At 38.8% G+C, this 13,583-nt stretch overlaps 1 protein-coding gene across 8 annotated transcripts in view; it reads right to left on the bottom strand.

Annotated features, from left to right (window-relative positions):
- The window catches only part of LOC148345718 (rho guanine nucleotide exchange factor 18-like), a 58,508-nt gene extending 50,640 nt beyond the window's left edge, over positions 1-7,868 (bottom strand). For 6 of the 8 annotated variants that reach the window (XM_088325833.1, XM_088325832.1, XM_088325835.1 and 3 more), the window contains exon 1: positions 7,696-7,867. The gene's annotated coding sequence lies outside the window, so the exon portion shown is untranslated. Of the gene's footprint in view, positions 1-7,197; positions 7,365-7,695 lie in introns of those variants that run through there. The other 2 variants (XM_088325836.1, XM_088325830.1) reach the window with 2 other exon arrangements.
- Positions 7,869-13,583: the final 5,715 nt, after the last annotated feature.

Here is a 13,583-nt window from a genome sequence, read left to right as displayed (position 1 = left end):
CGTCCCCGCCTTACACCTTTAAAGTCGCCAATATATGTTTTTCGGCCCCTTGTTACAGCATTTTCACAACTATGCGATATGTGTTGCATTAGGGCTACACAATAAACCGAAATCTAATCGTTATCACCGTAATGTAGTGCGATAAGCTAACTGCAAAACACAGTGGTTTTTTTCAGTGATTCATAGTTACAGTTTATATTCTAGTGATGGAGTGTTTGGCCAACAAGAATTGTCACATTTCATGGTTTTAACAGCGCCAGGCAATGAGAAGCAGGTTTTAATGGAGGTCACCATAAAGCAGGGGTCGGGAATCTTTTTGACTCAAAGAGCCATAAAAGCAAAAAATATTAATTTTATTTTGGGAAAGAGCCACACCATATATTATGAGACAAATTTACTAAATTGCTAAACCCGCGCCCCAGACAAAAGCTTAGTCTTCAGCACATTTATTTTTCATGATTTGATAAAAATTATGAAAAGAGAATAATGCCAGAGCCCCTGTCCCAAAATCAACAAACATACCACTTTAAACTTGTCTCTTTCTTGCAATTACTCAAGATCGGTTAAACTCCTTTTGACCCTTTTTTTCATACATATTGGTTTCAAAACCAGATGCAAGCAGTTATTGTGTAAAAACGTCACAACATTCTGCAAATAGGGAGCCTGATGAGCTCACTTTTGGCGCAGACGGCGTAGGGCGAGAGATAGGAGGGAGTGCTTGCACTTTTTGCATAGCTCCACCCATCCCTCCCACTCACCCAATCAAATGACTAAGTTCTCTTCCGGTGTTTTGGCGTATTTACAGTTCTGTGGATTCATCATAAGCTATCTGAACACTGAACACAGATTGTATAGTGAACTTTTATATAAAGGATTCTTTAGCGTTGTACAGCCAAAACGAGGTTTTTTCCCCCCCTTTTTTTGTGTGACACCTTGACTGTAAATTGTAGTGAAAAACGTGCCCTATATATACTGCGAAGTAATACCATATTATTTAGCTTTGGTTTGGCTTTGCGTGAACCTGAACAGGATAGACAACTCCGGTTTTGAACAAGATGGAGAAATTTTGCATGCAATCAAATTTGTCTCTGAGCCACAGATACTCATAGAAAGAGCCATATATGGCTCGCAAGCCATAGGTTCCCGACCCCTGCCATAAAGTGAGGCAAAGTTTGCAAGACATGTTTGCACGACTTGCTGGTGTAAGCTGCCAGTCAGTCAAACAGCCCTTGCATAAATGGCCACCAAAACAAAAACCACAGCTCGTAGCTTTAGAGGCTCGTTACATTGAAAATAAATTCATTTAATTAAATTGGACGCTGAGGAAAGACAGAAAAGCGCAAAGAAAAGCTGATAACCAGTAGGTGCTGCCTGGGTTTGTATTGCGTCCGGGAATTGGCGACCGTGGCTAGTCACCAACAGACGACTTGGAGCTACTACTCGTGGAAACCCACTACCTTTGTGACTCTGGTATTTTAATTATCACAAAGACCTTGCAGAAGTCACTGTTACCAGTTACTAGCGTGTAGGTAGCTAACCATCCGCTCACTAAATCTCTTTCTTACACTGAAAGGAGAAGCCCTCCAATTTTGTTGTCCTTTTGTATACTGACAATAAAGACAATTTATTTAATTGCAATTCTGTTTTTATTTGTGGATCAATAGTTGTTATTTTATTACAGTCGTATACTCTCAGTCTCTAAGGACGTCATCTTGAGGTAAGTTTGCATGTCGCTATGTTTAAGTTCTCCCTAAAAACAAAATGAGCACAGAAATGCACTTTTCTTTTGAAATTGAAAATCCCATCAAAATTGCAATACAGGTCTGAAAAAAAAAATCGCAAGTAGGTTTTTGTCCAAAATCGTGCAGCTCTAAACAAGTCGCCGATACAATACCTCTATTATATTGTATTTATTTACGATTGGTGCAAAGGCTTGCAGTGATGTTAAAGGAACAAAAACCTGATAACTCGAGGAACGAGTACCCAGGCCACTCTAACACTAAACTTTACCGGACTGCCTGCATCACACCTCAACCATAGCCTACACCGCCACAGAAGCTAAGGGTCCCGTGCTTGGAATATTTTTATTGTGATCAGAATATTAACAGATAAGAAAAGTGAGGAATCAGACCGGAACTACACGACAGGAGTTGGTCAATGACATGAAGGGAGCTGGGCCCTCCGTTTCCAAGGTTACTGTAGATAATACACTAAGATGTCATGATTTGAAATCATGGATGGCATGAAAAGTTCCCCTCCTTAAACCAGCACATCTCAAGGCTCCTGGTACCTTAAGTCATGTGAGAACGTTTTGCGGTCAGATGAGACCAAAATAGAACTTTTCGGTAATGATTCAACTAAGTGTGTTTGGGGGGAGAAGAATGAATAGTACAATCCGAAGAATACCACCCCTACTGCGATGCATGGAGGTGGTAGCATCATGCTTCGGGGGTGTTTTACTGCACATGGGACAGGACGAGTGCACGGCAATAAAGAGAGAATGACTGGGGCCGTCTATCGTGAGATGTTGGGGGACAACCTCCTTCCCTCAGTCAGAGCATTGAACATGGGTCGTGGCTGGGTCTTCCAACACGACAACGACCCGAAGCACACAGCCAGGAAAACTAAGGAGTAAGAAGCATAGCAAGGTTTTAGGATGGCTAAGCCAGTCTCCAGGCCTGAACCCAATCGAAAATCTTTGGAGGGAACTCAAACGCCGTGTTTCTCAGCGACAGCCCAGAAACCTGACTGATCTCAAGAAGATCATTCCTGCAAAGTATGCAAACCTGGTGAAAGACTACAGGAAAACGTTTGACATTCATTTTACTGACTGTTGAAATACTTATTTGTAGCTATATAACACAAATAAAGCGGAGTCCCCCCACAGAACCAAGTTAAAAATTACAAATACATCTCTCTGAGTTAAAAACTTTATGCTAACTCATAATGCTAACAACTCAGCGCTACCGGTTCTCTACCAACATCTGCCAGATCAATCACAACTCTTACAATTGCCACGGGAATTGTTTAGTTACTATATCTATCTTCTGACAAAAAAGTTTGTCGGGTAACTCCTCCCAGAGCTTTTGGACTAGCCCAACGATTCATATACCCAAAATTCCGGCCCGGGACTCTTGAGCGACAATATGGATAAGCGATACGGCGGGGCCCCGGAGACCAAAAAGAGTCCCCATCCGGACTAATGTATTTTGAGAATCTCCCATCCGGAATACATTGGCCCATTCAATTCAATGGGTAGCCTTGGAAACGAGGGCTTTGCCAGAGGTAGTAATCAGGGACTGTCCAGGGTGGCTTGAGGGGGCCCGACCTACATTACCTTTAACCATGGGTAAATGATGAATTCCAAAGTATTCGCGCAAGCAAGCTGTAACACTGTCGGCAAAGGGTTGGTCTGGCACAGCCAGCCCAAGTATTAGCGCAAACTAGCTGTAAACACTGTCGGCAATGCTAACTTATTCATAGTAAAAAATTTTGGTAATGGCTATATTTTAACAACTTAATATTTACAAATTATGCTAATGGACTCATGTTAATGAGTTATGCTAACGGGTACATGCTAAAAAGTGATGCTAACGGCTAAATGCTAACTTCTTCATGCTAAAAATTTTTGGTAATGGCAATATTTTGAAGACTTCATATTTACAAAGTATGCTAACGGATACATGTTGATGAGTTATGATAATGGGTACATGCTAAAAGGTGATGCTAACGGCTAAATGCTAACATATTCATGCTAAAAATTTTTGGCAATGGCTATATTCTAACGACTTCATATTTACAAATTATGCTAATGGACTCATGTTGATGAGTTATGCTAATTGGTACATGCTAAAAAGTGATGCTAACGGCTAAATGCTAACGTCTTCATGCAAAAAAGTTTTGGTAATGGAAATATTGTAACAACTTCATATTTACAAATTATGCTAGTGGACTCATGTTGATGAGTTATGCTAACGGATACATGCTAAAAAGTGATGCTAAGGGCTAATTGCTAACTTTTTCATGCTGAAAAATTATTCTAATGCTAACATGCTAACGACTCAGCAAATTGAATGGGCTAAATGCAGTCCGGATGGGCCAATTCAAATAGAATGGCTCATTCCTTTCGAACATGTACATTTTAAATTTTGTAATGTGTAATAACAGTGATATTACTATGTTTTTACCAAGAATGTGATTTTTAGACCTCCACAAGGCATATCCTTGTTGCTAACGGTTGTGGGCCGATCTCAAATGAACTTGCCAGTACCGGGGGTGTGTGGGAGGGCGAAGAAATTACAAATACATTTCCTGAGTTAAAAACTTTACTCATAATGCTAACAACCAGGGTTATATATACATCCCGGGATCATCTTCCAGATCAATCACAATTACAATTGTCTAGTTTCTTTTAGTGTTTCTGAATGCCTATATGTTGCACTTTTGAATCACCTTGCCATTGTTTCATGTTTGTGATCTGAGTTTTTTCTACAGAATGAAATGTCTGAGTGAGGGCTTTCCTGAAACTGGTGATTTCCTACAATTTGCTAGGGGTTGTATATTGGAAGTATGTTGCTCCTAATGTCATTTCACTGTTGTTATGATGCACCTGTAACTTTAGCCCAGTCTACAAGCACTACCATATAAATATTTGCCTATCCATAATAATATTCTTTTTTCCCCTTACAGTATTTTATTGCATGTTATCCTGGAGTACCACTTCCAATCTCATTATAAACACTGTATACTACAAGTTTTAATCAATGATGACAAGTGCAATTTTAGTCCAACCTAAATACAAATTGATTGACTACGGTTAAACTGCCAACAAATATAATCAAATATATTTCTAAATTGTTAGTTATAGAGAAATATGTGAAGTAATTCATTACAAGCTGATTTAGTATCAATATAAAGGAAAACGGCAACAAACACCTATTGATCTTCAAGCTGATAAAGTTGCCAAGAACACTAATGACACAAAAATGACTAAGGAATACTTTGACAAAAGCAACTCCAACAGTAACTTTGTTGACACGAGTCCAGATTAAATATAAAAAAATATGTTTGCTGCAAAAATTGAATTGCTTTTGAGATAGCTAGTTTGCTTGCAATAAAATACTAAACAAGAATAGAGTACTAGTGTTATTGGTTACTGGGAGCAGTAACTGTCAAGATTTGGGTATTGGTAGGAATGTCATGAATATGACATATTCATCGAATTGTGAATATTTCCCATATTTGCGAATAGTTTTCAAATTCCCGATTAGTCTTTTTTTCTCTCCACCTTTTGTTACCACCCTTGAATGAAATGAATACTGTAGACATTAACGTGCAGCGACGCACACATGGAAGTAGACAACACTGGTTCTCTGTGTGTGGTTTTCACTACCCGGTCTGTTTTTAACATCACTTCAGTATTTTGGACACATTTTTTATTTACACCGAACAACAGCACTAATCCCTGAAATACCGAAGAAGTGGTCTGTTGTTTTAATAAAAGGAACAGAAAGTTGAGTTAATAATGATTTCTTGACTATTAATTAAATTTCTCTTCTTTATTAAGGTGTCCAATGATATCTATTAGTATCATGGTTGGTTGGTTGGTTCCCTCAACCCTAAGGTCGTAGTAAGGACACCATTAACTGCGGTGTGTCTTTGGCAAGCACAGCCTGGTAGAGCCCACGCAGAAGGGGAAAAATTGCCAACATATCGGTCACTTTTGACAATTTGCGTGACAATTAATCATATCCAGAAATTCTTAATCATAACAGTAAGTATCGGTATCATAAGTATCGGTCTGTCAAATGTTTGTGTCAAACATGCTCACCGCAAACCTGTCATCTTGGCAAAGAGCTGGACAGCCTAACAACAGTAGCTGAAAGACGAGCACTGAAAAAGCTGAGGTCAATCATGGACAATCCATCGCATCCACTACACAGCATTATCTCCAGACAGAAGAGCAGTTTCAGCGACAGACTGCTGCCACTGTCTTGTACTACGGACAGACTGAAGAGATCTTTTCTTCCTCATGCCATGAGGCTCTTTAACTCCACCCGGCAGAGTAAAGGCCCACATTAAACCACACCACCTACATTGGATATTACCGAATCTTACTGCAATATGTATTCTGTGTAGCACTATTTAGTTACTCTATATAACACGCTACAGTGGGCATTTGCACGTCACACTGGGTATTTGTATGTTGTATTCTTTTGGCTTTATTATTGTACTGTTCTCAGCTCAGGGATGCTGCTGGAAATGTGAATTTCCCTTCGGGGATGAATAATGTATCTATCTATCTATCTATCTATCTTATACGTTTCAAATTGTGTACACTGTAAAGCCATTTTTGTACGGATTTTATTAACTCTTGCCTTGCCCATTTGAGCTCTAATTTGGATCATCTCGGTGACTGGTAACAATGGTAAATGATCTGCATTTATATAGCGCTTTTCACGGAGGAACCTGCAGACGACAACATCATTATAGATTGCTCAAACTGTTCGTGATATTCTGCGTGTTAGAAAGATTTATAATCACTTAATAAGGGAAGCAATTGGATGAGGTTGACTGGTGTGTCAGATTTTTCCCCCATTTTAAAAGTAAACACTGATTATGTAAACAAATGAGAAAGTAATGTTCTTTAATTTAGATTCATGTAAAATATAAGGTGTGTATTTATGAATACAATTTGATTGTGTAAGTTTGAATTACCAACAAATATCATCAATTATGATTAGCATATTGATATTTCTATAGACAGACATGCACTAAGGAATTGCAAGGAGCTTTAGTATAAAAATAAAAGCAAGCTAACAAAGCTGCCGAGAACGCAAACACTAAAAGTTGAAACAAAAACGACAACAAGGGAGATTTGTCGAAAGTATCCTCACTCGTGAGGTTATTAAGAATAATCAGACAATTTAATTTTTAATGTAATAACTTTGCTTTATAATTTAATTTACTCTCTGGAACGCGAAATAGCTGGCAACAAGTTGCTATCGCTAGCTAGCATTGCCGACAAGAAAACGACGAACAGTGTTTTGTTTTTGTTTTTTTTCAACTTGAACAGTCACCTTAGTACGAACACAACGCGGACTTAAAAGTTAAAATAAAATAAATAAAACAAAGTTCCAACTGAATGGGAAGCGGTCATCAAAGCCTATTGAAAGAAAAACAAGAGGAAGGATCCACCTGAGGCGTGTTCAGGAGAGTAATCAGACATGTAGTCGCTTGTTAATCGCTTGCCGCGCACTGCTGAACGTTTTGTAATCGCTCACTGTGATTGCCTTACTGATCCAAAATGGCCGACGACAGTACAATGGATTTCGTTCTACAGCTTGCTTTGAGCGAGTTGGCTTATATGAGCGACAGTTCGCATATTGACACAGTTAAGGTTATCCTAAACGCAGTGGAAGGGTCATACCTGTCTTGCATTGTTCACAAACATTACCAGGCAATGTAAGACGATATATTACATCGCCAACAGCACTCGTCAGGGTGAGATCCTCCATCTTCTGCACTGTCGACGCCATGTTGGAAATCAAAGTAAGCGGTCTTTCTCCCGTGATTACTCGGGCACGCGAGCGCTCAATAATCATTGGCCGTTCAGAAGCTAGCGATAGCTAGCGATAGCAATCGCTCACTCTCCTGAACACGCCTCTGATCCTTTTTACGGCGGCCGCTTCTTACCGTTACGAACACGGAGACTCCGGTACGGTTCTGTCGGTTTCCTCCGAAACGACACCAGTTGGTAGATTGAATACCCGTATTTTTGGACCAATTTGTGTTTTGGTGGTATGTTGTTGCGCTTCGGAGGTTCTGCCCCCTTCGGCACAGACAACTGGGCAATAACGATTAAATTCCACAGGCAGGTTCAGGACCCGAACCGCAAGTCCGCTCCAGTTAAAGGGACATTACGCTACCTTTTTTTTCCCTCCGCCAAAACCTCTCAGAAATGAAATAAACGAACGAACAATGAGACAAACAAATAAAAAAATCAACTGGAAACAATTTTTTGAAAACTAAATTTAATTGTTGTAGATTTATCGTATTTTAATAAGTTACAATTTATTTTTCAGTTGATTTCTAAGGAAAGCCAAAAGTGCCACAAAGTAAATATAATAATGTTTAAAGAATTTAAGTATCCCTAAAAAAACAATAACAAAAATACAAAACAAAACAAAAAAAACATTTCATTTTTATGTTTCTTTTTAAAAGGTGAAAAAAATGATATAATTTAAACTTATTGTTTCAAATGTTCATTTGTCCTTTTGGAAGGCCAAGAGGGAAAAAATAAAATGACGTTTAATTAGATATCAATTTTACTAAAACAAGCAACTATGTAATGCTCTCACACTTCCTTGCTTCAAGTAAAACAAAGTTTGAAAAGAGTGCATGTAAAAAATGAAACATGTTTTGGGATATATCATGTCAAAAGTTTACTTGTATGTTATGGAATCTAGAGAGGGACAAAATTATATAAATGATATGATTTGGGCTAACTTGTGTTCTACCGAAGCCCAAGAATGCCAAAATAAAATGACATTTAAATAAATGTTACTAAAACCTGGCAATCATGTAATGCTTTGGGGCGGCAGTAGCTCAGGAGGTACAGCGCTCGTGTTGGGATCAAGGGATCCCAGTTCGAATCCCGGCTTGTCCGTGTTACATGTCGAAGTGTCCTTGGGTAAGACACTGAACCCCTAACATCCCCAATAAGCAGGTTAGTGTCTTACATGGCTGCAATACAAGGCCGCTATTGGGAAATGTGAAGCACACTGTAAAGCGCTTTGGGAAGTCATTGACTTGAAAAGCGCTATATAAATGCAGATTATTTCAGATCATTTCATTTGCTTTCATCCCAAGTTTCAATTTTTTAAAAGTTTTAAATAAAATATTGAAAAAAGATTTATCTCAGTATTTATCATGTCAAAAGTTTACTTGTATGTTATGGAAGCCCGAGAGGGATAAAATGATTATAATATATATATATATATATATATATATATATATATATATATATATATATATATATATATATAATTATTTTATCCCCAATGAACAATATATATGCTGTTTTGCGAAAAGTTTGAGCACCCAGATTTGTGTCATTCGCAATCGAAACATCTCAATGAGCCCGCTAGTCATTAATCAACAGATGGTTCCCTCTGAGACCCCGTTTTTCTCTTGTGATTGGTTACTGCGCATTTTTTGGAGATTCCGTGTTGTAGACTTTAAATTTGTTGAGCATAAAAAGTTGAAATTGTTTTGTATTTTATCTTTGATGTAGATTTATAAATATAGTAATTCTATTTTCTTATGTTTTTCAGTGTTAATGTGTTTATACAAAAATTTAAAAACATCTCTCTTTTTCCTTTTGTTATCGTATTTTTTTTTCATTTACCCCCCTTTTTTAAGTCATTCCGTGCATATGTATTGTTAGATTTTGAATATTAAAAATGTATCGTTCACCAAATTGTTCAAATTAGTTATCTGACTCCATTAACCAAACAAAACCAAATAAGCGAAAAAGACAACGGCCAGGGGGGCACTTCAGCTGTTTGGAGGTACTTTGGAAATGGTTGAGTCCCATAAAAAGAAAAAAACAAGCGACAGTTTCAATTGCAAACTTCGGCAAAGCGACAAATTTTAGGGCAGAAGATTTCAAACTCTTTGACATACAAAAACTTATTTTAGAAGTTCAGAAATTGTTACTTTTCTTGGTAACTAGAGTAATTCAGTTACTAAGTCAGTTACTCTTTCGAAGAAGTAGTGAGTAACTATAATTACTTTTTTCAAGTAACGTGCCCAACACTGGTGGTGACCCATGTGTCAGAAATGGTCAGATGTCAGACTGGCTGCCCTGTATTTTGATCAAGAGACATTTTTTTATAGTGAAAGGGTGCCTCAAAATTGGTGATCGGATCTCATCAGTGACCGTGTGCATCTGTGACAACACGCAAGGGCATTACAGACGCTGCCCGACTTATGAACAAGTTAGTTCCCGGATGATGGTTCATAAGTTGAATACGCTCGCAACACAGTAAACGGGTCTGTTAAAAAAAACATACCGTACTTGTAAAAATCACGGTAAACCGTCCTCATCTTCCTCCTTAGAACTGAAGCCATCAAAGTCGTCTTCCTCAGTGTCGGAAGGAAACTTTGTCATATAGACGTCGTCCCACGCTCCCGCAGCCGGTGTTATGCCAAGAAATGCCGAGAATTGCATCCCCTGTCGCGGGAGCGCACACACGTCACTCCCGCTACTACAACCACTTTTACGTACCTTGTTTTATCTCACTTTTATATCTGTTGATGATTTCAGCAAAATAAGCTTTATGGGAGAGGGCATAACAGTTTAAATACGAGCGATTTGAGTCGAAAAAGCCAAAATAAACACGTTACATGCTCAAAAGTGGTATATATACGGTGTGCATTACTGTTCGATTACATTCACAATAAATACAAGACAGAATGGTTTAAGTTGTATTACATTCCCAACAAATGCAAGACGAAGTGGTCTTGGATATATTTTCGCCATTACATTCCCGAAAAGTGATATAAAAGTGAGATAAAACGAGGTAAAAGTGGTTGTAGTAGCGGGAGTGACGTGTGCGCGCTCCAGCGACAGGGGATGCAATTCTCTGCATTTCTCGGCATTACACCGGCTTTTCGGAACCCGTTGGTGACGGTGGATTTTTTGATGCTGCCCCACGCTGTCAGGATCCACTGGCAGACTTGTGAAAAAGTTGCCTTTCGCATGCGGCCAGTTTTAGTGAAGTTGCAGTCTTCCTTGGCGCATATATTCCACCGGTCTAAATCTTACCTTTTGTACTCGAGCGCCGCTGGCGGCCATTAGAAAAATTACATAAATTGGCCGAATCACTGAATAAGCCGCAGGGTTGAAAGTTTGGGGGAAAAGTAGCGGCTTATAGTCCGGAATTTACGGTAGTTCCAAAATATGTGGAATTGTAGTTTCAGGTCGGGTTACATACAGTACAGAAGAATGTCACCTGCGTACAAGGAAAACTTTTTGCAAGTATGTTCTGTGTTATAGCCATGTATGGCAGGGTCTTCTCTAATTGTTTGTGAGAGGGGCTCCAGAGCTAAAGCAAACAACAAAGGGCTCAATACACATCCCTGTTTGCAATCCCTACCTAGTAAAAACCATAAAAAACCTAGTAACCATAAATTTGCGGGCTTAAACGATGTGTAACGGGAGCTACCCCGACCTGCCTCTTCTCAGCTCACTTGTCCAACCGGAAACCCAAACGGACAGTATAATAAAATAACAATCTGCAGGAAACAATATAAAGTGAGTTTAATAAACTAAATTTAACTCTCACAGTCTGAGACAACTGGTCAAGTGGACAGCCTGCTGTTCACCACAAAAATCAATTGTAAGACAATATAGATTTCACAATCTGTAGTCAGACATCTGCTCAAGTAGACATATGCTACTGTACTTCAAGTATTATCACGCAACAGAAGGAAACAGATCATAAATAAAGTGTGTTTAACACTTCAGCGTAAAATCAATCAATCAATCTCTCACAACATGAGACGACTAGACAAGTAAAAATAAGTAACTGCACCTCAACTATTTTGTGCACAACAAAAGTCAACAGTACGACAATATAAAGTGACTATCCAATCCCCTTTCTACCTCTCTCACTCCCTCCGCTCCCTATCAATTTCTATCCCCTCCCCTCTCCATCTCTCTCCCTCTGTCTATGATACCTGACAAAAATCTTTCTCAGTGAGGAAAGAGCAGCACTTTTGGAAAAAAATAGGGTTTAAAGATGCAGGAACTACTGAAAAAGAACTACAGTGGGACCTCGCTACTTCGAGCTTTGACGTTCGCGGATTCAGAGCTTTGCGGGCCTAAAAAAAAAATAAAATAAAAAAAATAATTATCTATTTATTTATATATATACTTTTTAAAGCATTTTTAAGGGGTGTCGCTACTTCGTGGTTCCACGTTCGCGGGTTTAGAGCTTCACAGGTCTAAAAAATAATAATATAGAATAAAATAATTTTATAAATAAAGTTCTCCCCGTGCTTGCGTGGGTTTCCTCCGGGCACTCCGGTTTCCTCCCACGTTCCAAAAACATGCATTTCAGGTGAATTGGCCGGTCCAAATTGTCCCTAGGTGTGAATGAGCGAATGAGTTGTCTGTCCCTGTGTGCCCTGCGATTGGCTGGCAACCAGTTCAGGGTGTCCCCTGCCCACTGCCCGGAGATGGCTGGGATGGGCTCCAGCCCCCCCGCGACCCTGATGAGGATAAGCGGTACGGCTGATGAGATGAGATGAGATGAGAATTTTTTTTTTTTTAAGGTGCGCAGCTACTTCGCAGATTTTCACTTATTGCGGGTGGTTTTGGTCCCCATTAACCGCGATAACCGAGGTCCCACTGTATACACTGGTTCTCCCAAATTAGATGTTAAGTATTCAGTGTTCTCGTTTGCCCGCGTCCTCGACGCATCATTTTTGCTGGGGACGCATAGTGTTGAATCAACGTGCGTCCCCGGGACGCAACTTTTTTGACACAAAATTGACATTATTACCCGATTACTTTTTTTTTTAACAAAGATTTATCGCACTCCAAACTTTTCGTCAGGCAGATCCGCCATTGTTGTTTTGGTCTCGCGGTTCGAGATTTCGTCTGCAAGCCGATCTCGGCAAACGAGATTTCGTTGCTTCCAGATTACGTCATTGTTGTGGTGCTTGTCGTTGAGTGAAGGTTAAGTATGCCTCCGAAAAAACAGTATTATTTAACAATCAACACAAAATTGGTCATTCATCAGTGTCAGTATAAGTCAAAACATAATGCAGAGAGTGATAACAACGGCAATAATTCCGGCAAGGAAAGCACGTGTGTTGAAGCGAACGATTCGACGAAAGAAAATAAACAAAAGAATACTTCTAGCAAGAAAATTACTTTTCTGCCAAAATGGACTCAATTATATTCCTGGTTACGCTATGAGGATGATAATAGAGGCTACATGTTCTGTGTTGTGCGTACCCAGCGTGACAAAAAAACTGGATTGCATAAATAATTTCACAATACTAACTTTCAGAAGAGCACATTTGATCGGCACCACGACAATGAAAACCACAAATTAGCTATGGAAATTCCGTTGCTGCAATTGGACCTTAAGAAGGCATTACAACTGTGGCGGGACAGCAAACCACGAAGAATATATGAACTGAAAACCTGAAGTCATAACTGCCTTGTATTACCAATCAACTGTGATGATTAAAACTGCATGAATATATAGACTAATATTTCAGCAATATTATTTTGTATAATGTACAATATTTTTGTGAACTTAAAACTCTTGAAGTGATAACTGATTTGTATTACAAATTAACTGTGATGATTAAATTTGAATGAAAATATAGATTCATATTTCAGCAAGATTATTTTGTATAATGTACAATATTGTGAACTGAAAAATCTGAAGTGATAACCGCTTCGTATTACCAATTAACTGTCATGAATAAAACTGAATGAAAATATAGATTAATATAATTATTTCAGCAATATTATCTTGTATAATGTACAATATTGTTGT

This window comes from Urocampus carinirostris, unplaced genomic scaffold (assembly GCF_059441175.1).
Source record: "Urocampus carinirostris isolate Australia breed hairy pipefish unplaced genomic scaffold, RoL_Ucar_1.0 HiC_scaffold_31, whole genome shotgun sequence".
NCBI classification, from domain to species: domain Eukaryota; kingdom Metazoa; phylum Chordata; class Actinopteri; order Syngnathiformes; family Syngnathidae; genus Urocampus; species Urocampus carinirostris.
The sequence above is the reverse complement of the archived record's forward strand: the minus strand, read 5'-3'. Positions and strand labels throughout refer to the sequence as shown.